This window comes from Lepidochelys olivacea, assembly GCF_965140295.1.
Source record: "Lepidochelys olivacea isolate rLepOli2 genome assembly, chromosome: 1".
Lineage (NCBI taxonomy): Eukaryota > Metazoa > Chordata > Testudines > Cheloniidae > Lepidochelys > Lepidochelys olivacea.
Genome location: NC_140411.1, coordinates 295,454,450 through 295,480,301, shown reverse-complemented (window position 1 = coordinate 295,480,301; position 25,852 = coordinate 295,454,450).

Sequence of the window (25,852 nt, the reverse complement as noted above, 5' to 3'; positions counted from 1 at the left end):
ATGGAGCAAACTGAACTGATACAGGGAGTGCTGCACCAGATCACAGTACATTCTTTACAAAATCTATGAACTCAACTAGTGCTACCAAGAAAGTACAGAGCTCTGGCCATGAGGACCCTGCATGATAACAATGGAGAGAACCCTGGAACTTATTCATAGTAGATTCTACTGGCCCCAGATGTCTGAGGACATACGCAAGAAATGCGAGACATGTGCTCAGTGTGTTCAAAGGAAAACTCTGCTCACTAGAGCAGCATATCAGAGGAATATCACCAACAGCAAACCTTTGGAGTTGGTATGCACTGATTTCTTGTCTTTAGAAGTAGACAGGAGAAATGTTTGGGAACATTTTATGAGTACTGACCATTTTACATGGTATGCGCAGGCATATCCCACACATGACCAGAAGGCCACCACTGTTGCTCAAGTGTTGTGGGAGAAATATTTTTCAGTGTATGGATTCCCGGCACAGATACACTCTCACCAGAGACAGGACTTTGAGAGTCACATTCTGAAGGAGGTGCTAAGGATGGCAGGAATTTAAAAAGTCCAGAACAACACCTTATCCCGTGCGAGGTGACCCTCAGCCAGAGCTATTTAATTGAGCTCTGTTGGATATGCTGGGGACTTTATGTCCAGAACAAAAAGCAACTTGGAGCCAGCGTGTTGTGTTTTGGTGCATGCCTACAAAGCCAAGATTACCCACAGAACTGTGCTTCAGGGTATCAGAGGATGGAGAAAGCTAAGAGACACGTCAGCAGTATATTTCCCAACTAAGAGAAAAACTGCAGGATGCTTATCGCTGGGCTATAACTGCTGCCCACAAGAACTCAGATAGTAACAAGCCACTGGTATGATGCTAGGATGCATTCGTAGGAGCTCCAGCCAGGGGACAGAGTTCTGCTTTGAAATTTGGGTGTTGCTGGCAAACACAAGATTGCTGACAGATGGAAGGCAATATCTCACCTAGTGGTGGAAAATCTGGGAGATCTGCCAGTCTACAAGATTAAACCTGAGATGGGGCCAGGGCAAATAAAGATGGTACATAGAACCTACTACTACCTGTGGGGGAGTTGGTAGGTGCCCGTTACAGAATGGACTATGACATGGGACCTAGGTGAAAAAAGGGTGCTGGATCAAATCCACCATCCAATAGACACAGTGGGCCCTGTGGTGTAATCCACCATTATCTAGCACATCTGAGAGTGAGTCTGAAGAGCAGGATACTACCATGGAGTATCTTAAAATGGAGACCAGATTCCGGCCTCCATCAGCTGAATCCAGTGAAAGCTTCACTTCTTCAGCTCTAAATCCCAGGGCAGAAGCGTTTATACCTGTTGCTGGCACCCCTCCTCCCCCATCAATGATGAGACCAACCTGGCACAATGAGCTTGTCCCACCAACCTTCCCAGACCTCCTGGAAGAAAAACAGGGTCTGTGATGACACACCTAGGTTGGTGGACAGAGGGGACATAAAAGTGGAAGGTGTCCCTGGCATCCTGGACATTCCAGTACCAGATGCCAGGGCCTGTGCCAATAGTAGGGGTAACCTCTAAGGAACCCTCACCATCCCTAGCCCAAGAAGGAGTCCCCTCTGCCCCTGCTGTGCCCACTCTGAATAGGCATGACAGGGTTTTAAAGCCAGTAAAAAGGCTCACTTACAATGCGCTTGGAATGGTTAGTGAAGAAGTGATATGCTTAGCTCACAGGCTTGTGGCAGCCATAGTGGGTTTCCTCAGACCCTCTGAGGAGAACTCATGCAGTTAGTATAATCTGGAGTGTAATTTGCCGGAACTGAAAATTCTCAACTGGGGGGAGGATATAAGCAGGGTCTGAATGAACTCGCCTCTGACAGCTAGTTGAGGAGGAGGAGAGACTTTAGGAGCAAACTGTATTTACATGAACACACCTACTCTGCCAAAAAATCCAGCAGATAGAGCTGTGTTCCTCAAAGTGATCAACTTTGGCTGTTGTTGGGTTACAAATCACTTTAGTACTGAATGCAGGGGTAGTGAAATGTTACCAATGTTGTTGTCTTTATTGTATAAATAAAGAGGAGCAGAACTGTGCTTAACCTGTCGCAAATGAGGGAGTCACCCTCAACTGAAAGGACCTCATTAAGCCAGGGCTCAAATGCCAGACCCCTGTGAAAGTAAGAGGGGTGGGGACAGGTATCCCAGCAGGAGGGCCCTAGTCTGGTTTAACCTGTTTCTCCTCACTGTTCAAAGATAGAGCTAAATAGGCTTCATTATGAGCCTTTTGTTATTTCAAGTACTCAATAAGAGCTGAAATCACTTGTGGTGGGGCAGTGTTTCTGCCCAGCCTGCTGAAGGCTAAAAATCACTAAGACTTACAGAGGTCACAGCAAAGAAGCATGTGGCAGCAGAAGGTAACTGTTGGGCGGCTGGCGAGCAGTTGGCCAGTGGGAGTGGCCAGCGAAAGTGACAAGCAGTCGGCTGGCAGGGCGGCCAGGTGGTGAGAAACAGCGGCTGGCAGTGTGGCCAGTCAGAGCAAGTGCTCAGATGGCAGAGAAATCAAGATGCCTTTTTTTTCTGGGGGGAGGTGAACTCACACAGATGTACCTCTGCACCCTGGGTCCTCACTGACCAAGCACAATCACTGTGAGTGGAGTGTGGTTAGGGAGCAGAGGGGGCACAGTAAAGGAACTTTTGGCTGTAGAATTCAAGAACATGAGGCAAAAACCACTGTCCCGCTCACTCTGGGGTGGGTATCCTGCTCCCAGTTTTATGTTTTTGAATCCTGCTTGTGGCATTTTCTCTAATTAATGTTGGGTGACTTCTCTCCTTTCATTACAAGTTTCTTTTCTACACTCAGACTCTGCTTGTGAGAGGGGAAGTATTGCCTTTCAGAGGTACCCAGAGGTGGTGTGTAATTTTCCCAGGTTACTGGGTGGGGGCTCAAGCCAGTTCTGTGTTGTAGTGTTGAAAAGGAACCCCTAGATATTGAACCCAGCCTTGGTTACACCTAGACTTTCCTCAGCACTGGCTATGGGTATCCCTACACTGCAATTAAAAAACCACAGCTGGCCAGTGCCAACTGACTTGGGCTCGGCTAAGGGTCTGTTTAATTCTGGTGTAGACATTCGGGTTCAAGCTGGAGCCTGGGCTCTAGGACCCTGTGAGTTAGGAGGGTCCCAGAGCTTAGGCTGCAGCCAGAGCCTGAATGTCTACACTTCAAATTAAACAACTGCTTAGATGGAGCCCTGGAACCCAGCATGGGCCAGCTGCGGGTGTCTAACTGCAGTGTAGACACACCTATATCATCCCAACTATCATTCACTAACACGTTCCGCCATTTGAAAACAATTCACTGTTTTTTGCATGTGCTAGCTCAGGAGTAGGCAACCTATGGCACATGTGCCAAAGGCGGCCCGCAACCTGATTTTCAGTGGCACTCACACTGCCTGGGTCCTGGCCACTGGTCCCGGGGGCTTCGCTGCTAGCCTGGGGTACTGGCCACATACCCCCTGCCAAGCAGGATTCCGTCCGTCAGCCCCGCTCAGCCTGCTGCCAGCCCTGGGTCCTGGCCACCAGTCCAGGGGGCTCTACTGCTGGCCTGGGGTCCCAGCCACAAGGCTGGGGCTCTGCAGCTGCATCCAGCTGTGGCCGTGAGGGGTGCAGACAAGGGCAAGAGGGGGTTGCAGTTCAGCACTGCCACCTTAAAAACTGTTCCAGCACCACTATCTGGGATATTTTTAAGTCCTGATTTGCTGCTTACATCACTTTCATGTCACGTGGAACAGCGCACTGCATTTGATGTTGAGATTAGAATGTACATGCAAGAACTGGAATCAGAATTTTCTGGCAGATTTCGAGATTTCCAGCAATTTGGCCCAATGCTTTCTTTTCTAATTAAACCTGAAAAGTTCAATGAAAGCAACTTGGATGTGTCTGTATTTAAGTGGATGGATGTTGAAGATTTTGAAATGCAGCTCATTCAGTTAAAAAGCTCAGAAACTGTGGGCATCAAAGTTTGGAGATCTGCGGAGTGCACTTAAAGCTACCGAGAGAGATCATGGGGCCTCTATTCTGACTTGCTGGATGTCCCTGCCAGTGAAATTTAACTGTTTGAAGAAAATTGTGTTTGCAGTGCTTTCAGCATTTGGATCCACATACCTGTGTGAGCAGGTATTTTCACACATTAAATCTGACCTGTGTCCCTCTCGGAGTCGGTTAACAATTGATCACTTAGAAGCCTGTGTACAGCTTAAAGTATCCAAAGACATGCCAGACATTGGAAAACTCAGCAAGGAAAAGCAAAGGCAAGGATCACACTAAACTGATAAGATCTGCATTTTAATTTAATTTTAAATGAAGCTTCTTAAACATTTTAAAAACCTTATTTACTTTAAATACAACAATAGTTTAGTTATATATTATAGATTTATAGAAAAAGATCTTTTAAAAACATTAAAATGTATTACTGGCACGCAAAACCTTAAATTAGAGTCAATAAATGAAGACTCGGCACACCACTTCTGAAAGGTTGCTGACCCTGTGTTAGCTGAACCTCAGCCTTTCATGATCTCTTGACCTTTATTAGCTCTTCACAGAGTTGTACAATTCTTATGCAGTACATGAACTGCAAATACACAAAACAATTTCTTATCTTTAAGTACCTTTATCATAGCTTGAGGACTTAGGGATGTAGCCTTACTTTTCCCATTAACCACTTGTACATGGATGCTTTAACCTTGGGCTTTAATAATTTGCAAGTTACATGCTTGTAACTTCTGATATTGTACAATTAAGATCTAAATTTGGTATCCACTAGTTTAACACTGCAAATTTTTTACCTCCAATTTAATCATTAAATACCTATTAGCATGCATTATGCACTTAGCAGTGAAGCTCAAACGTCTAATAATAGTTTAAAACAATATAATTAAAATTGCTTGTTTTTAAGTGTATATATAATGCCTCCCACAGCTTAATTTTTTTTTCTAAACTTGCATTCCACTCTTTACATCACAGATGGAGATCAACCACCAACATCCTTGCATTATGATCTTTAGGTTTTGGTCATCATTTTGTCACTGCAAAACATAAATTTAATGCTGTTTTCTTGTTGATGTGTCATGCATGTAATTCCTATTAAGAGAGGTTATATGAGCACATCCACAAGAGAATTGATCTCTTTTTTGTTATTCAAGTCCATCTTCAGTCATTCTTCTGTGTTTAATCCTCTGCTTTTCCCTCCTCGCTGTCTCTCTCCTTGGTTTACAAATTAACTCTTGCCAGTACAGAACATGTGTGTAATTTTGCTGAGACAGGTATTCATGTTTTTGTTTTAAATTGGCCATTACTCTGTTCAAGATGGCAGTGGAGAATTCGTTAAGCATCCTCTAAAATGTCAAGGACTATCTGGCATATTTCCACCACATGGATGTAGTACACAAAGGAGTGGTTTCCATCATGCTCTGCAATAACAGTTCAATATTTGATTTATCTTTCCATTTTGGAAAGTTCCCCCTTCTTTTGATACTATTCCTTTTCATTCTATAAAGCCAAAAAAGCTTTGCTGGAAACTCAATCTAAGCATGAGCCTAACCTCTTTGAAATTTACAAGGTCCTGCCACTCTCTGGATATTTACAGCTCTCACTAGAAAATATGTCTTTACAGAGCAGAAAGGAGAAGAGGAATACCTCATGTTTGCATATCTATCTATTTATCTATCTCTGTGTGTATATATGTGCTTCTCTACTTCACAAGGGTGTGAGAATAAATGTGCAGGATAGAAAGATTGTGAAATATTTGGAGATCTACTGATTAAAAGTGCTGTAAATGAGGTAGGTATTATTATTATTATTACAATTACAACTCCAGAAAAAAAGAGTGATTTTATCACTTAAATTTCAGACTTACTTCCTTTGATAATCCTTCCATACTATGTAAATAGAATATCATTCATGCTAATTCAGCTCACCTGCAATTCCGAGAATTGTTTACACAAAACATGGGCCTGAACCAAAACCTCTAGAAGCAAACACCCCTAAGCTTTGGGGGAAAGTAGATGCTTATTTGCTCTACATAGCTGCATCCATTTTCTATGGTGGACCAAAAAAAATTCTCTGGATCTGAATCCCCTGAGATTCAAGGATTAAGATTCTGATCTGGGATTTAGAGCTCAGTTCATTTTTAATTATCACTGCACATTTGGCAGTGAAATGCTATCCAGTCACTGGTGGCCCAAGGTCCACATAAAAAAAAAAACTTTTCAATATTTTTTCCCTGATGAAAACACGCCCTTATATAGTGAGTAAAAAAAATTCAGAAACTCATGATCCTTATGATGGAGAATCCTTTACTAAGGATTGCACTATGGCATCCCAGAGTAACAGTTTGGACATGAAAGTATTCATTTAAGACCTAATAGTAATTCTGCACCATTTGCTTTAAAAATCAGAAAGTGTTTAATCAATTTTGACTTTCTGATCTATTGAAAAATGTAATTTTTTCACCTCATCATGCTTCAATCCTTGAGCTACAGGCTCATTGGCAGATGTTGCAGGTGGTGTTGGAAGACAGAGTTGAGCCATGACTGCTGTGTGACAGTTGTCTTTCCTTTCTTTTCTGGCATTTTTCTGTGACCATGGCAAGGCAATTTTCCTCAAAAGTGGACGTTCCCTCTCTGACAAGTCTTCACCAGTTATCCCTATCCTGGGCTGCTGTCTCCCAGTGTGTGGTATCAATGCCACATCTCTTGATGTTTATCTTTAGGGTGTCTTTAAAGCATTTCTTTTGGCCTCCCAATTTCCTTTATCCTTTGGGGAGTTGGGCGTACAGCAGTTGTTTCGGTAAACGTATATCAGTCATGCACACAAAGTGCCCGCTCCACCTCAGCTGGTGCTGGATAATCAGGGCCTCAACACTGAAGGATGTTGGCCTTTGTGAGGACACTGATATTAGTGCGACAATCCTCCCACTTTATATTGAGGATCTTCCGAAGAAAGTGTTGGTGCCGGCGTTTCAGGTTTTTCAGGTGTTTTCTATAGGTCACCCAAGTCTCTCAGCCATAGAGAAGAGGTGTGATTAGCACCACTTTATAAACTAAAAGTCCAGTATGTGTTCTGATGTGATTGTTGAACACCCGGTGAGACAGTCTGCCAAAGGCAAGGCTGGCACAGCGGATTTTGTGCTAAATCTCGACATTTATGCCATAATTGCCTGCAAGAGTAGACTGTAGGGCATATCAACACCAGTTTGACAGTATCTTCAGATAACTAATATGGGAGCAAGATGAAGATGCATATTCCTGGCATATTTCTTGCTCTCCTGTTTGTTTTCTTATTCTATTAATCTAAATCTCATTGGTATCATCTTTACGGAAATTTGTTGCAACATAATCAATGTTAAAATTAGTTGAGCAAGACTTTACGAATAAATATGAAAATATTACTGGTGATAATTTTAACAAAAATCACATTTAAAATGCTGATTTTGTTTTAATTTTGGGATGACAAGTAGATCCACAGCAAGTCCATGCTGGTAACCCATTACTTTAATTAAAATTTTGAAAGAGGAGAGGAGACATCCGGGTTACTTGGCAGACTTTGAAAATAACACACTCTATTGCTTATATAAAGCAAATTAATCTCCACACATTGACATAGAAACATTTATACATTCATTGTGAGACAACATTGAAAACCCAAAGCATTGGATTTGGACTAGTGTATCAACAAGTTATGTAAGAAAAGTACAGTCCATGATGCCAACCCCCCCCTCCCCCTAATGATATTTAATACAGTTAGAAAAACATATACAAAATTCCTGGAACAAGATAAATTATCATTTTCGCCATTCAATCAAACTGATTTTTATTATGCTTTCTTTCTTTCTTTGCTGTCTATTAAACTAAATGGCAAAATTCCTTCAATGCGAGCAGGACCAGATATTTGCAACTCAGTCTCTTCAGGGAAATGATCTTAGAACACCATGTGCCCTGCCATCCCCAACACATGCCATGAAGGAGGTGGACCAGATCCTGAGAATAGGAGCAATGTAAAAAGGTAATCAGCTGCCCATCCTACCTATAAGGAAGAATTTTAACTTTTTCAGGAGATTGAAAACTAATAAAACAGGGAATTTCCAGATGTGAAATTGCAGAGTATGTATTTTTGCTCTTTCAGACTTTTTTTAGTTAGATCATTCTAACTGAAGATACAAAGAGTATAAAAAGGGTATACCTATAATCTACTATTTTATTTCACAAGTAAGAAATGCATGAGTGGCAATTTCCTTTAGAATATAATTTCCTTAACTCAGAACTTTAGAGGTGAAACAGAGGTCATACACAGAGGACATGAGAAACTGGCAGCTGACGCAGACCCAAAAAATTAATGGAGAGGGCCCAGATCAGCAGGATACTCACAAATTTGGCATTTGATACTGGGATTTGCCACTGCCAAATCCAAATCACATTCAAGTCAATGGGAAATTTGCCAGTGACTTTATAGGGACCAAGATGGGCTGGAGTACCTTAGTCAGATTGATCTAGTCTTTGGAAGGGATAGGGGGCAGGGTTTAAAATACATGTTGTGGGAAGAAAGTGATTTTTTAGGGGTAAAAGATATCCCTGAGGTCCATCCTCATCCCCTCAGTCTAACTTTGCTGGGAGTTCCCAAAATTTTAAACCATCTATGGCAATACAAAAGGGGCCCAAGAAAATTAATTGGGGCTGATATGGGAGTATTGACTATATGTTAATTAAATCATTCCTAGAACTACTTCTTCACCAAAAATACAGGCTGAAACCTGCTAACTAAAATGTGGGTTAAATGTTGATTGTCATTTCACATTTCCTCCTTTCCTCTGTGCTAAATTGCATCATGTCACAGGCTAACATGACATAGTATGAAAGATTAAGCTTTGACTGGACGTAACACAGCCATATATCATGCTGATATAATGCCACATCTTTCCCTCTCATTTCTCTCCTCCTGACCCACATGCATATTACCTTTTTTCCTCCTACACCCATCTCTGACATGAGAGTGTCCCTTCTGCTCTTCTCCGCTAACCCCTTAACCTGATCTCTTAACCCATTAGCTTCCTGACTTCCCTCACTTTGTTCTACTCCCTCATCTTCATCCTGAACCTTTTTCCTTTTTTTGCCTTTTAATATTCCATTGCCTCACTAAATCCCTCCCTTGAACCTGCTTGCCTTTTCAACTATTTCATCTTCTTCCCTTGCTTTCAAAGTTCAACACGCTATCTACTTCAGCTGCACTGATTTCCTCTGCACAAAACTCTCTCCTTACACCTTTGCTGCCTGGTTTCTGTCCCGTCCACTCTACTGAAACTAGCCTTACAGTAACCTTTTCTTAGCTAAATTTCAAGATCCAATCTCTCATCATTCTCAATCTATTGACTGCTTTCAGCAGTCTATCACTCTCTCCTCCTTAGTCTTACATGGCACCATGGTGCCCTGGTTCACATGCTTCCTTTCCAACTGCTCTATCAGTATATTCTGCAGTAGCTCTACCTCCCTTCCATTCAGCATTGGTGTCTCTCTGGGCTCCTCTTGTATTCAGTTCACTTCTCTTCTCCATCTACATTTATCCCTGACCGTGGATGACCTCATTCAGTCACACATCTTCAATTACTTCTATACTGATGTCTCAAAAATCCACCTCTTTGTGCCAACCTTTCTTCCATTAAATCTCACATCACTGACTACTTCTCAGATGTACTATCCCAGTTCTCCCACTGTGAGCTGAAACTGACCATGGTGAAAAATTAATTTCTTTCCTGACGAGTACACTCTTCCTCCATTCGTCTTAGTGTATGCAGAATGTGCCTCAAGTGGCACATGACCAGGATTCATCACCGAATTTGGTCCATTGGTTGGATCATTAGCTTTCCCAGCTTGGACCGGGTACTGATAGGGGATGTGACGTGAATGCTGATCCATGCCCCGCACCCCACACCCGCATCCTTCATTCTTCATCACCATCAGCAAACCCACCATCCTCTGTTTGCAGGCTCGTGAATTCAGTATCATTTCCCACTCTTCTCTCTCCTTTTCATCTCTAAGCTCCATCTTTTTCTTTATTTCCTATGCTAAGAACCTTACACAAGTGCAGTCATCTCTCACTACAACTACTGGAAACTTTTTTCACCTTGCCTCTTCTGTCTATCCAAAATGTTACTGCAAAAATCATCCAGTTGCCCATTCCCTCTTTGACTTCCAGCAATAGCTTCCTTTTTTCTTTTGACATCAGATCTAAACTCCTTGTTCTTAGTTTCAATGCTCTTTAAAAACTTGCTGCTGCACATCTTTTTGCTGCTATTATTTACTATTCCTGGCCATCTACCAAGCTGTATTTATTTCTCCCACTCTCATCTCTATGCCCTCTTCTATAAGCGTAGAACTCCATTCCTGAGCTGATCATCTATGCCTGCACCTACGTTACCTTCAAATCGCTCCTTAAGAAGTACTTGTTCTATAAACCATAGTCCTCGCAACAAATATGTTGAGAGGAATAGAGTCCTGTGTAAGCCTATAAACCTTAGTTCTTCCAACAAAGAGCCTACTCTATACAACAACACTCCTGTGAGCTAATGAAGCAGTTTGTACCCAATCTTTGTCTATATTTTCTTTGTCTATTTAGACTATAAGCCCTTTGATGGCAGTGCCCTATTCTCCTCTTAGAGCTGTACAACACTGATCACACTATCAGCATTCAGCAAATACAAATAGAGTGAAATGCAATGTATAGACTATTTGCAGCCCACTAGATTTGCCCAGTATGTTCAATGACAAAAGAAAGGGCTCTTGAATTTCCCCCCCCAATTCATGTGTATACTGTGCAGCCTGATTATTTCTTTTATTAACAGAAAAAGTGGCAGGATATATTTTCCTGTGTGTTTGGCAAAAGATCAGCAGCTCTCAAGAGAGGTGTGTTGAAGTGAATAGTGAGATGTTCTAATAACACTGTAGAGAAAAAAAGAGAAGGAAAGAAAAATGCCTTAACACCAGTGATAGTGAATAAACTGAATATGCAAACTGGTAGAATTCCCTGTCCTACATAAATGCAGAGCTATGAGATTCCTTCCTGTTTTTCAGATTCCTCAGCTTTATTATCAAACACTGCATGCTGGTAGCCATGGGAACATAATTAAAGTTGTACCTAGTTTATAAGCTAGGAAAAGGACTTCTCAATCCCATAAGATGCTGCTCAAAGTATTTTATGGATTGTGTTCAATGTTGCCAACATATATATTATAGTATTCACACACAGATTTTTTTAACTAAAATTATAAGACTTTTTCACTGAACTTTTGCATAATCCTCTCAATGTAACTTTTAAAGGAAAGCTAATTTCACCAAGAATCCTATCTATTTTACTAGTTTTATTCCCTGATAGTTTGTTTTATTTCATTTTTCTATTTATAGTCACTTACAAATCATCTCTTGCTGGTGTATATGCCTATTAAGAGGGGGGAAGCGAGTGGTGAAACTGAAATACAAGTTGTTATTGTAACACCAACAGACCCTGGTCGTCAGCAGGCGGGATCGAACCTGGGACCTCTGGAGCTTAGTGCATGAACCTCTACAGCATGAGCTAAAAGCCGACTACCTGTCAGCCAAGGCTGTAGAGCAAACTCATTTTATCTCTCTTTAAGTGGTCTTAGTGCCACTAGATGGGACAGAACACCACACCCGGATGTGTGGGTTACATAATGTCTCCTCAGTTGAAAGACTGTGCGTCAAGGCAAGGTTCTCTTCACATTTCCCTCCAAAACCAGTGCAAATTATTGCACAAGTTCACAAGCCCCATATAGTGCAATTAACTTCTGCACATTTATATTAACACAGGAGGAGGAACACAGGAGATTGGAAGGGGAAAGGGTGTATGGGGGTCAAAGGCAGATCTGAAAGTTTACAGTTAGTTTCAGATCATGCTTCCTCCTCACAAATTCCCAGCCCTGAAAGCCTGTGGTGAGGGGAGATAAGAGAATGTGAATTTCATTGGTTTTGGGGAAGCCAGGAGGAGGGTAAAAGAGTTGCACCCATCAATTCCTTTTCTGGCCACAGCATTTTGTGTACACACATATTATATGCATAGCCCAAAGGCATGATTTGTCCCCACATCTGGTCCATCTCTAAGTAAGGACAATTTGGCTTAAAATAAATAACTAGGCTCTTTGTGTCATGAATGCTCAGTTTTAAACAACAGCTTTTTATTGACAATTTAGCCGACTCACCTCCTTCATTCTCACCAGCTATCAAAATGAAAATAAGATCTAGCTGGAGTTTCTCTCTTCTTTGGCAGCGATGCCAAGGGTGCATGAGTCAGGCCCCAGTATCCTCATTGATTAACCTTGTCACTTACAGGACTGTCAAAGGACTTAATGTAATATACTATAATTTCCTCGTGGCCTTCAGTAAATGGAAGTCACCTTTTTCAAGGGACATGCTGACAGCTAGAAGTGCTGCTGAACATTGTATGATTACTGCATATTGTGTTATCTCATGACACTGCTGGAAAACTAAGGTGGTTCACTACAGGGATTGTTATACACTTTAGAAACTAGCTTTGTGATGCTGTTTGCCATCCTAGGGGGCAGGGCCACAGTGTAATTGCAGGGGCAAAACACCTAAATAATCCATAAGAGTACACAGTAGAGGAGAGGTGCATTGGGAGCCTGAAATGCTTCACCAACACTGGATCCTACTCTATACCCCTCTCATTAACTGCAAGAATGCTGCTGTGGCAGGCAGCTTCTTGAGAGCCATTCAAATTCCCTCTCTGCTTCGATGGCAGTCCCTGGTTTGGGGAACAGTTCACACACATATGGGGTTCCAGGCGCATGCAGCCATCTGCCAGACCAAGCTTTGTGCCTCTGCTCTCACAAATCTCAGCTCCAAGAACACATTTCTTTCAGCATCACAGAGCCACCAACAGGTAACTCTCAGCATGAGTTTAGCCCTGTGGTAAATGAGGAATGGGAAGCTGAAGGACCCAGGACAGAGCCAGCAACATGAATAAAACAAGAAAATAAAGGACAGAAACTAATTACACAGAAAAAAAATTAATAAGAGAGAGAAATTAGAAGAGGAGAGATTAGACAGAAGAGTTAGAGATATGGTGAATGTGTCAGGCATGGCATTAAGGGACATAAGGGGGCAGATTGTTTGAAAGATAGGGAACAACCACATCTGAGGGCTTCAACAAAAAGACTCCACAGTGCTCCACAATAAAAGGAAAGATGGAAAAACATTCATACAGAAGTCTCCCCACCCACAACCCTAAAGTATGCCAGGGCAGTTTTGATACTTATGAACAGGTGTATTCTGACTGGGTTATGCAGCCGCAACTCTTGTAAAACTGAGTCATTTGCTTAGCAAGCTAACCTATTTAGGTAGGAAGGCTAGCCAGGTGCGCAAGTGTACTATATGTAGGAGCCGGGAAGAGCTCACTTTCAGCTTTTCACAGCTGCTCCTGCCTCTCTCTCTCTTTCCCAGGGGATGAGGAGACTTGTCTTGTTTACTTATATATAGCATTCCTTAATATATGTGAAATACATTAGATCAGATGTCTGAAAAATGTTCTATTAAAACTGTTGTTGTTGGATTCCTTTTTTTTCCAAACTCAACCTCTGTGACTTTCCTAACTACTTACCAGCATAACTGGACATGACAAATTACTTATAAAAACAGAAGGTGGGACTATAGGTATTTTAGGAAACTGGAAAGAACTCTGAAAAGCCAAATCTGCCTTCAGCTTTGTAAAACTCTCTTCAAACTCAACCTTCTAATTCCTTCTGTGGAAAACATACAAACTCCAGAACATTTGCTCTATTGTCTTTTCAAAGAGAAGTAAGTAGTTCAGAAGAAAACTGATGATCCATACTTCTGCTTTGATACTTTACATTATTATTTATTCTTTATTCAGCAGTAATGTTTAGAGGTCTCAGCCCCCGAGCTGAGGCTGGGAAGGAGGGCTGTCTCTCCCTGGCAGCTACACCCCTGGAGCTGGGGAAAGTCGCCTCTTTCTCTGGCCGCTGCAGCCCTGCACATCCCAATTTTCCCCCACCCCCTCTTCTCGCCCCACTGCCCCCTCCCACCTACCCCTATTCCCCCCAAGGCCACCACCTCACCTTATATGTGCATCTTCTCCAGAGCCAGGCACCTCATTAGTGGAGCCACGCCTGCGCAGCTCCACTAATTTGGTGGGTGGCCCTTCATTCTCTCGTGTGCGGCTACCCAGGCATGCACCTTAAAGGGAACTATCCGCGGACCATCTGAATGGAGCTCGTGGACCACTGGTGGTCCACGGACCACAGTTTGAGAACCTCTGCACTAGGGAAAAGGAATTGTACTAGGCCTGAAGCCTTTTCTGTCAACTACTCAGAGGGCCATGATGTCGGGAGGTTTAACCCTAATGCAGCTGTGGAGTGGGATCTTACTATCTTTAACCTGGTTATGACCAGCCACAACCTGGCTCTATCTGTATGATAATTGCCTTGTGTTTAGAACTCAAGGAAAGAGCAGCACTAACTCTCTCCCTATAAACAGGCCTCTCTTCTGTGAGGTCTCTAACTTCAGTTTGCCCCATATGGCAAGAGACTAAATATAGCTATTATGTACCCAAACCATTGCTGTCATTATACAAAGGAATCAGTATTGAAAGATATTAACCACTGAGATTTCTCTCTAGCTCAATCACTAATTTCTTAAGTGATAATCTGACACAATGTAATATAAATAGCTAGGATGTGATAAACAAGACCTCCCGCTTCACCTTGTACTTTCTCACTATGGTGTCTTCTGGATATCTTACAGCAGTTATGGGTTTAGTTTTCAAAATAACGTTAAACACAAGAATCTCTCTTTTTGCAATAAAACTGACAACTCAAGAGTACTCAATTATTAGACCTACGTTTTAAAATGCAAGAAATCCCCATCACTTCTGTAATTAATAGATATTCCTCTGACATTGCAGCATACTTTTGCCAGAGAGGTTGTCATTATACAGAACTACTGTAGCTTTCACTGCATAATTCAATAGGAATAGATGCAGGCAAATTATTGACACCAATAATCTTGTGCTGTTTGTAATTAGACAACACAACATAAATGTTGACCCTATTGATAAATATATGGTGCAATGTGTAATATGTAAGGCTATGATTATGTCACGGAGGTTGCAGAAGTCACGGATTCCATGACTTCCAGCGACCTCCCTGACATTGGGGGCCCCTGCAGCTGACCAGCTGCTGTCAGCAGCAGGGGACCCTGCAGCAGCCCAGTAGCTGTGGATGGTAGGACCCTCCCCACAACTGACCAGCTGCCACTGCCACAAGTGACCACTGAGCTGCCCAGTTGCTGACGCAAGCAGCCAAGGCCCCCTGCAGCTTCCAGCCAACAGCGACAGAGGGAACCTGGAGCTGCCCAACAACCGCGGGCAGAGGAGCTTCCCCACAGCTCCGCAGCCACTGGCAGAGGCACACCCTGCAGCTTCTCAGCCACCACGAGCAGCCAGCCCTCCACCCCCGCAGCTCCCAGTCACTGGCAGAGGAACCCCAGAGTTGCTCAGCGGCCGCAGGTGGCGACGGCGGGGGGGGAGGGGGGGGAATGAGTTTTGGGATGAAATTCACCCCAGTTGCTCACAAGTTGCACTCTGCTGGGGTGAATTTCATGCTTACTATATTCTATGGAACTGATCCTATATTCCATTCCTTACACAGAAAAAAAAAATCACTGTTGACTTAAAGGGGAGTTCTGCTTGTAAGACTATGGCAGCAGATCCTACATGTTGAAGTGTCACACTCACATTAGCTTAATTATTTCTATTTAGTACAACAGTTGCATCTACTGTATTAATCTGTGTTATCCATATACCCACAGTATATTTTTGTCTCTAGAGAGAGATTGATTTGCAGAAGATTTCTCTTTTGTCACAAATATGTGTACTGTGTACTACAGATTTAAGCATGATATGGTCTCTAGTCCATTTAACCTTTACACCATAGCCTGCATTAGATTCTAATGCAACTTGATCCTCCCACTTCTGCAACAACAGTATCTAAGTAAAGGGTAACTTTTGGTTAAGTACACATTTCCCACCTTTTTTCTTTAAGACTATTAGATATGCTGTCTCATTAGGTCTGTCACTCAAAATGAATTATTAACCATTTTCATTATTGTCAGACTGCTGATGCAATGATGTACAAGGAGTTTATTACACGCATTGTCTTTACTGTTATTTTTGAGTTCGGCATCAGTTAGAAATCTTGTTTTCTCATTTGATTCTTAGAGCTGGATCTTGGTATGTAGCAGTTATGGATTTTTTTCCTTATGAACACTTACTTTCTGTACCCTTTATTCAGAGGGTGCATCAAAGAGAATTTAGATAATATCTGAGAAACGTTTTAAGATTAACTGTCACTAGCACGTTATTTTATTCAGCAACCAGATCTCCAACCACAGCCCTGAAACACAACTCAGTCTTGAAACACAACTCTCTCTTTTCATCTCAAGCCACCTAGCTGGCTAGGACAGCTATAGTTATCTTAGATTTGGTCATTCACCTTTACGGGGAGGTTTTTCCATTTACAGCATGTCTATATTTAGCCATTGATAGATGTCAGCTAGTTAACACATTTATGCAAAATTAAGGAAGATATTTAGGGGAAGATTGTAGATAAATCCTCAGTTTGCAGTGAACATTTATTAGAAATGTTGTTTTGGATAAGCTTCTCTTTTTGGCACCAGTAGAGTTAACATTTTAGCATCAAGGCAGTGAGCGGATTGTACTCTGAAGGGAGAATAAGGGAACTCTTTTAGCCTACACCTGCAACCATAATTCTCCATTCTTGACCATTTTCCTTTCAGTTTAATTACTGCTGAATAGCAAAGTCCACCCAAGAGTGATATAAAATTTTTCAGATTTCATAGACACTGTAACAAGGATAATATTTGTTGTCAATAAGATAGACTGTACCTAACAGTGTCTGTATCCATTACCTCTTTCTCAGGATTCCAGTGTACACTGCAATACTTAAAAATACTAAAAATAAAAAGTATGGAAAACAAGACAACACAAGAGATTTGCTCTTGGTTTCATCTATTTTCCCCCCATTCTAGATAAATTATGAACTTATTAAATGCATGTCACAGGTTAATTAATGAAGCTCAACAAGAGACAGAGCCAAATTAGTTCTCTTTTTAATGGGATTTGGAAGCACTATTGTTATGAATATTAAGGTTGTAGTGAATGTACTGAAATGTAAATATATTTGATCATTTGACCTTCTTGCTTCACACCACAGTGCCACTGAATTTGAATTTACCCTTCTCATCTACATTGCCTCAGAAGTACAAAACTTAAAATGTCAGAAAGAGTTGCACAACATATGCATGACACATGATCCATAACATAAGACATAAGTGCAGGATACACGCAGCCATAACATGTATGGTGCTTCATACATTTCACAATACAATCTCAGATAACCCAAATTCCACAGTATGACAGTAATTGTCAGTGTGGCACAACTTCATTGCTGCAGTCATGCAACTCAGTTTCCATGACGAGTGTAAAACACAAGCGTGCCAGTGTATGAGTGATGAGTTTGTGGTGCACACTTGCACAGTCCACTTCCATGATGTACAAAGAAATTACAGAGACTCAGGATGTTGTAGTTGGGGTGAATGCAAGACTATTTCCTGTTTACAGACTCTTACCTCTTGCTATGATGCTCCCTAGTGGCTCTAAACATTCCCCGCTAACAGCAAAGTGTATATGCAAAATAATTTGTCAAATCCATGTGAGTGTATAATTGGCTTAGGGTATGTGATCATGTCACAGCTGGGAGCCCCGGGGTGATTTAAAGGACCTGGGGCTCCAGCTGCTGCTACCGCAGCGGAGCTCCAGGTCCTTTAAATCACCGATGCATCCCCGCTGCCGGAGCCCCAGGGTAGCAGCGGCAGGGCTCCAGCTGTGATTTAGAGGCCCCGGGCTCCAGCCACTGCAGGGAGCCCTGGGCCCTTTAAATCCCCAGCCTGGGGAAGCCGGTCCAGTCTGGCACGGCGTACTGGCTCTTGCTGGTACACCATACCGGGCTGGACCAGCTTACTCTCACCTCTGGATAAAGGAGCTTTCCTATGTAGCCCACAGAGCTAACTTAGCATTCTATTTAGCGGTAGCACAAGGAACCGACAGGCCTACATCCTGTAAGGCATTAGCTTAAGCAGTTAACATAAGGCTCTGAGGCCTATGAACTTTAGCATACATAACCACCCAACAATACCCCTGAGTTTTGAGGAACTGGGAACGTTGTGCTTAGTCAGGTAGTTTGTACAAAGTGATACCAGGTAAGCCGCAGGAACACTGAACTGATACAAGGCTTGGATATTTTAGGATATAGAGATGTTGGGAGATTCTTGCCTTGGCAATGAATTGACTTATGTGACAATAGGTTAAGATCATTAACATACTAATGTATAGGATAAGGACTCCCCAACATTATTAGGGTGAGGAAGTTAGATATGGATAAAGGAGGCTGGATATTGGTATGAATATTCATGACAGCCCCTAGGCCCTATCATTCATAGATTCATAGATATTAAGGGCAGAAGGGACCATTGTGATCATCTAGTCCGACCTCCTGCACAACGCAGGCCACAGAATCTCACCCACCCACTCCTGCGAAAAACCTCTCACCTATGTCTGAGCTATTGAAGTCCTCAAATCGTGGTTTAAAGACTTCAAGGAGCAGAGAATCCTCCAGCAAGTGACCAGTGCCCCATGCTACAGAGGAAGGCGAAAAACCTCCAGGGCCTCTTCCAATCTGCTCTGGAGGAAAATTCCTTTCCGACCCCAAATATGGCGATCAGCTAAACCCTCAGCATATGGGCAAGATTCACCAGCCAGATACCCAGGAAAGAATTTTCTGTAGTAACTCAGATCCACCCCATCTAACATCCCATCACAGGCCATTGGGCCTATTTACCATGAATAGTTAAAGATCAATTAATTGCCAAAATCATATTATCCCATCATACCATCTCCTCCATAAACTTATCAAGTCTAATCTTAAAGCCAGATAGGTCTTTTGCCCCCACTGCTTCCCTGGGAAAGCTATTCCAAAACTTCACTCCTCTGATGGTTAGAAACCTTCGTCTAATTTCAAGTCTAAACTTCCCAATGACCAGTTTATATCCATTTGTTCTTGTGTCCACATTGGTACTTAGCTTAAATAATTCCTCTCCCTTTCCGGCATTTATCCCTCTGATATATTTATAGAGAGCAATCATATCTCCTCTCAGCCTTCTTTTAGTTAGGCTAAACAAGCGAAGCTCCTTGAGTCTCCTTTCATAAGACAGGTTTTCCATTCCTTGGATTATCCTAGTAGCCCTTCTCTGTACCTGTTCCAGTTTGAATTCATCCTTCTTAAACATGGGAGACCAGAACTGCACACAGTATTCCAGGTGAGGTCTCACCAGTGCCTTGTATAACAGTACTAAAACCTCCTTATCTCTACGGGAAATACCTCGCCTGATGCATCCCAAGACCGCATTAGCTTTTCTCACGGCCATATCACATTGGCGGCTCATAGTCATCCTATGATCAACAAATATTCCAAGGTCCTTCTCCTCCTCCATTACTTCTAATTGATGCGTCCCCAGCTTAGAACTACAATTCTTGTTATTAATCCCTAAATGCATAACCTTACACTTCTCACTACTAAATTTTATCCAATTACTATTCCTCCAGTTTACAAGGTCATCCAAATCTTCCTGTATGATATCCCAGTCTCTCTCTAAACTGGCAAGACCTCCCAACTTTGTATCATCCGTATACTTTATTAGCACACTCCCAATTTTTGTGCCGAGGTCAGTAATAAAAAGATTAAATAAGATTGGTCCCAAAACTGATCCCTGAGGAACTCCACTGGTAACCTCCCTCCAGCCTAACAGTTCACCTTTCAGTAGGACCCACTGTAGTCTCCCTGTTAACCAATTCCAGACCACCATATAAAAGAGATCTGGACTGTCAGACTTGTTTGGCATGTTTGGGATGGACCTTTGTCTTTCACCGCCTGTTCTCCAAGAAAGGGTGTGAGTATATGTGAGGAATGTTACAAAATATTACCTTATTGTATTACTGCTATATTTTTATGTGGTGTGGAGCATTTGTGTCTTTATTAATTGTGCTAATAAAATTGCTTAAAGTTTTGTTTTGGGAGTGTCTTCATTGTCTTCACTGTGCACATCGAGGTTCCCAACCAGATATTGAACTTGGTCACCTTGATTCTGTTGTGCCTGATTCTGGGACTAAAAACTCTACATTACCCAGCTCTTTAATTAAAAATTAATTGGAAATCAATAGCTGCTAAAGAATTGGGCAACACCTTTAGCTCCAGTGGTACAGGCCTATGTTCTTGGTGCTCAGGGGTCTCTGTTCAATCCCCCAGTCTATGTGTTTAGTGACGGGTCATTCCATGTGCATTCAAAATTCCAGCAGACATCATTAGAAGCAAAATGTCCCACATATAATACATAACTCATTTTATAGTATGTATAACTAGTGTTCAGAAGATGCATGCAGAAAACCTAACACACACACTGAATCAGCATTTCACAAACATTTTTCAGTAACATCAACATTTGCCATGATTCAGCAATATTATTTTCCCAAAACATTATGGTTAAGATTTTCAGCTCAGCTCTGAGGGATTTAACTACACACATCCTCCATCAGTTTTAATGGAAGATTATGTTTGGCCAAATCCGCTATATTGCTGGAAAAAAATCTCAATCTATGTGACAATTGCTTGCACACAAACATTCTATACTTTTTAGTCCTTTTTTATTGTTGCCATTAGTGCTGGTTGAACAATGGACAACAAATTCTGTGAAACATTTTCCCACAAATTCTTTTCCAGTTACCATTGAGCCTTTTGAAGTTTCCCCAAGCTTCTCTAGTTACAAGCACACACTTATCCATATGTTATTTTAACAAAATGTATGGATCAGCCTGATGGTATGGTTGGGAAAATTAACAACCTGAGAAGTCAATGGATGGATACACATTTACACCCCAAACCTGCCATTGACTCCATGAAATCAGATGTCTGTGCCCACACAGAGCCTGCATGGAACTCATTGCAGAAATGAAGCTATTAACTCTCCCAAACCAGCACATAATCCCCTCCAAAGTGAAATTAAAATAATCAAGAATTTAAAATAGAGGAACATTTAATTTTTATTTCATTAAATAACTTATAAAAGGTTTGTCAGCATACAATCAAAGGTAATATTAAAGTGTCCCAGTATACCAAATGATCAGCTCCAACTGTTACACTGAATTCCAACTTTTGCTTTCTCACACTTGCTCTCTGGATTAATTTAATCCAAGTGACCTGTCTCTCTCTGATTTCCCACATAATCCGGATAACAAAGAAAAAGTAGGGGATAGCTTTTTGAGATATTTAACTAGGTAAGAGTTGCATACTGTGTTTTGCAGTTTTTTAAAATGTCCTATTTCAATTCCCTGTTGTTTTGCAAAAGTAAGGCCTACTTATTCTGTAATTTGCTAGATAACATCTAACATGGCACATTCTTGCTAGCTAGTAATGTATCAGATGGGCTATCGGAACAAAATAGCTGAAGTAGGGTTTAAATAACTTCTATATCTAAAGAAAGGAATGATTTTTTCTAGTGCAGCATATCAATAATTTGTACTCTCAGAATTCTATGCAGTTGCACATAGCAGTGATGATGGCAAATCTGCCAATGGGAGCTTTATAAAACAGCTTTCAGCTCTTCCCAGGGGTAACCATGTCACCATGGAAACTGATTTGAAAAAAATCTGCCATTTGACACAAAGGAATAAATCTGTGACCCAACCTAGGGCTCCCTTTCTTGAATCAAGATCCTCAGAAACATCATCATCAGATTGCTGAGCTACTGTGCTGGCTCTGTGTGCACACTCTTTTTCTCTGTTGAAATCATGTGTTGGCATTCATGCGAGCATGACTCAACAGCACTAGCTGTCACAGTAAGCCCTAAGTGGCCTTTGTAATCAACTTGAGGATTTGTATCTGTACCAAACACTGAGCATATTTCTTTGTTTTCTTTTCAGGAATCCTAGAGGGATTAATTTCCAAAAAACAAAGAAGGTATTTACTACTCTGTTTGTGAGACTAAAGATCAGCTTCTTCTGAATGTGGTTGCCTTGGTAAATGCATTTCAAACACACTTTTTCTTTTTCAATCTATCTTGCTTCTTCGTTTGGTACAAAACTTATAATTTAGTCTCACTCAAATCCCGCCAAGCTAGCTTTCAAAGGCCCTTTATGTCCTGAGGAGGGTGGCCTTTTTAAAGCACAAGTTACCTGGAACACAAAGAATTAAAATGAAGATACTGCTGGCAGCCCAAGATGTGCTCTGTGGTTGAAGAGGAGAATACCAACTGCAGTATGCCACTCCTGACGTTAATGTGCATTGCGTTCACTAATAAATGGATCAAATAAATAATAAATAAAACATCCTACCTGCCAGTACTATATTCTGTGTTACTGTAGTGCAATCAAATATGGGGGGGGGGGTTACAGTCACTGTTGGACTGATCGGCTGAGTTGATAGAGGATTGAGAGCATGTGCTGTATATCACATTCCTTGTTTCTCTAGGCAAGATTGCATCTCAACACCCGCATTCAGTATGGATCCGGATCATATCGACTCAATTACAGAGTCACCTTAAAAACATTAACACTGTCCTGATCACCTCAACGAGGTTGAAATATTTCAGACTGTTAAGGAAAAAGGTCCAATTTCATTACATGGCGATTGTGGCAGTGCGGTATCTGTCCTGGGTGTGTATTATCATTTGTACAGTCCCTAAAAATCATTACACTCTGAGTATTAGTCCAGTTAACTGCCAGGGTAAGCAGTTTTTATATTAGTGGGATTTGCAAAGACAGCTGATATTCCTGCATCCAATTATTTATTCTGAATAGTTTATTGGGATCTCATTCGGCCATGAATCATCTCATTTTCACAATTGTATTAGAGATACAGTAGTTAACCTAATGTAGCAGAGAAGTTCAATTTGAGCTGAGCTAATGAACTTCCAGACCAATTAATAGAACAGAGAAGATATTTTGTTTTCTCACAGATCATAAACTCAAATCTATGATTTTACTGATGTATTGTTTACTCCAGCACACATTTAGCAATGCTGACATGTTCCTCTCAGTTTGAGTGTACGCTTCCTAACCAGGGTTAGCAGCTTTACACACTACAAACAAAACCTGACCTACCGGGAATTGAATGCTGTCATGAAAGATCACTCTGGCATTCATATATCATAGCCTGCCAGGGCCGCCTGAACCCCACTTACTCAGAAATGACCCCCAGTACTTTTCATGAAAAACACCTGGTTTTAGCAGTTGGGTTATTGTATGTCCATTTCAGAGTAACAGCTGTGTTAGTCTGTATTCGCAAAAAGAAAAGGAGTACTTGTGGCACCTTAGAGACTAACCAATTTATTTGAGCATGAGCTTTCGTGAGCTACAGCTCACTTCATCGGATGCATACCGTGGAAACTGCAGCCGATTGTCTGCTGCAGTTTCCACGGTATGCATCCGATGAAGTGAGCTGTAGCTCACGAAAGCTCATGCTCAAATAAATTGGTTAGTCTCTAAGGTGCCACAAGTACTCCTTTTCTTTGTATGTCCATAGAATATGGATGTTTGAGGGCATAAAAATGAATCCTCATAAGGAATAGAGAATAAAGGAGAATGAGGAATTTTAAAGCCTTATAGTAGTTAGAATCCAAAAGAGAACAGGAGAGGACATATTCATATCCTTTATTTCCTCTCCACTGAACCTTCCACCCTCCCTCAAACAAAAATCTGCTTCCTTTTTACCATATGACTTTATACCTCTAAAAAAAACCAAACCCCAAACAGGTACATGTGATCCCTTCCTTTTCTTGTTCCACGTAGGTAAACTTGTATTAGTTTTTGCCTTGTGTTTAGTTTTCATGTATGTAATTGTCTAACATTCTTGCATTATCAACCAACAAATGCCCTTTAATTGACATGAATAAAATTCTCAAAAGTGCTTCTGAAAATTTGTGACTAAAATTTTCCTTCCCTGAGCACGCTCCAGGAAATTGGACAACAGCTCAAAGGCCTCTACATTAAACTGAGAAATCTGAACTGCTACATTATCTCCAGAAAATAAGTCTGGAAATCTTTTGAAATCAACTATTTTTTACTCACTCTTCATAGTTGAAGAGAAAATTCTCATTTAAGATTCTAGATTTCTTTTTGTCTATGGCGCCAAACAATTGTCCACCTTTTTCTGCCATGGCTTATTATACCTCTGTTTCTTAAATGTTATTGATACTTCACAAGAACTGTTACCAAATCTTGCCTGACATGCAGGGTCTCCCTTGACATTTTAATATCAGTACTCTGTTGAGAATGGAAGTGTAGTGAATTGCACCATGAGTTGAAACAGCCACTAGTGTTGTCCAGCATCCAACTGGGTTCAAATTTGCAACAGTATCCATTCAACTGGATGTCAAATTGAGTGCCCATACATTGAGGCACCCAAAAATTAGTGGACCTTTTTCAAAATTTGGATCTTAACTTTTAAGAAGGGAACACTAGCAGAGTGACATCAATGGCAAACTTTCAGCCTTGAAAATGTAAAACCACCTCCAAAAATTGGTCAGATTTTAAAGGCATTTAGGTGCCTAAAGATGCAGATAAGCCCTAAATCCCTCTAAAAATCTGCCCTAAAAGCTTAAATCAGTAGATTTAAATCAGTAGATTTTTGAGTGCAAAGGCCAACTTCATAGGAACCATTCAATCAGTCCTTCTTTGATCCATTTTAGCTGGGCCATAATGTGGAATGAACTTGGGTTTCAGTAGTGGACCTTTACCCCACCATTTTATTGCTCTAATCTGCAGCTTTCCTTTGGATCTTGAATATGTTATGACCAGTAGGGCTTTGAAAATTTAGCTGAGAAGAAAACTAAATCAATAAAAATTATCCTACTGGGATTACTCTATCAACAACTTCAGACAAAACTTATTTTCCCATTTGCAGAGCTGAAAATATTACATTGGTGAGGAAAAAGCTTTCCACATTGGAAAGTAGAGGACAGAACAAGAATTGTTGAAACTGATTTTAAACAAAATCCATACATCCAAAAGTGTGGGTTTAGTTTGTTTAATATTACAAAATGACCAAACAAGATACGCCTGAAAAATAGCAATTGATGCCTGCTCACCCTTCAAACCCATATAAGTAACCCATGTTTGACAAATTATGTGCCAGGTATTGCTCTCATTTAAACTTGGGTAAATCTGTACTAACACTATTATAGGGGCCTGATCTAATTGCCATTAACATCAGTGGGTGTCTTTTCATTGACTTCAATGGGTGTTGATTCAGGACTTAAATGAAAAATTACTGTTTTGGGTAGGAGAGGAAAAGATCAAGACTAGATAGAGACTTTAAAAAACAACATACCATGGTCCATTGAGAATTATAGTTGCTATCTTATACATTATCTCCAATTTTTTCCCTCTAGAATGAATTCTTAGGGGAAGTCACAAATTTAAGGGACAAATTTAAGTGATGCCATGTTTCAATCAAATTACTGAAAGACAATTAAAAACATTCCCAAACACGATACCCGTTTTTTCTTTGTTTTTAACAATTTTCTGTAACCTTCTGTACTGTTCCTGATGTGGAAGGTTCTACACCAACCTATTGGGGCTAATAATACCATAATACCAACTGCTAGTCTATAATGCTGGCACAATGCATTCGTAGAAACCACATAATTAATCAA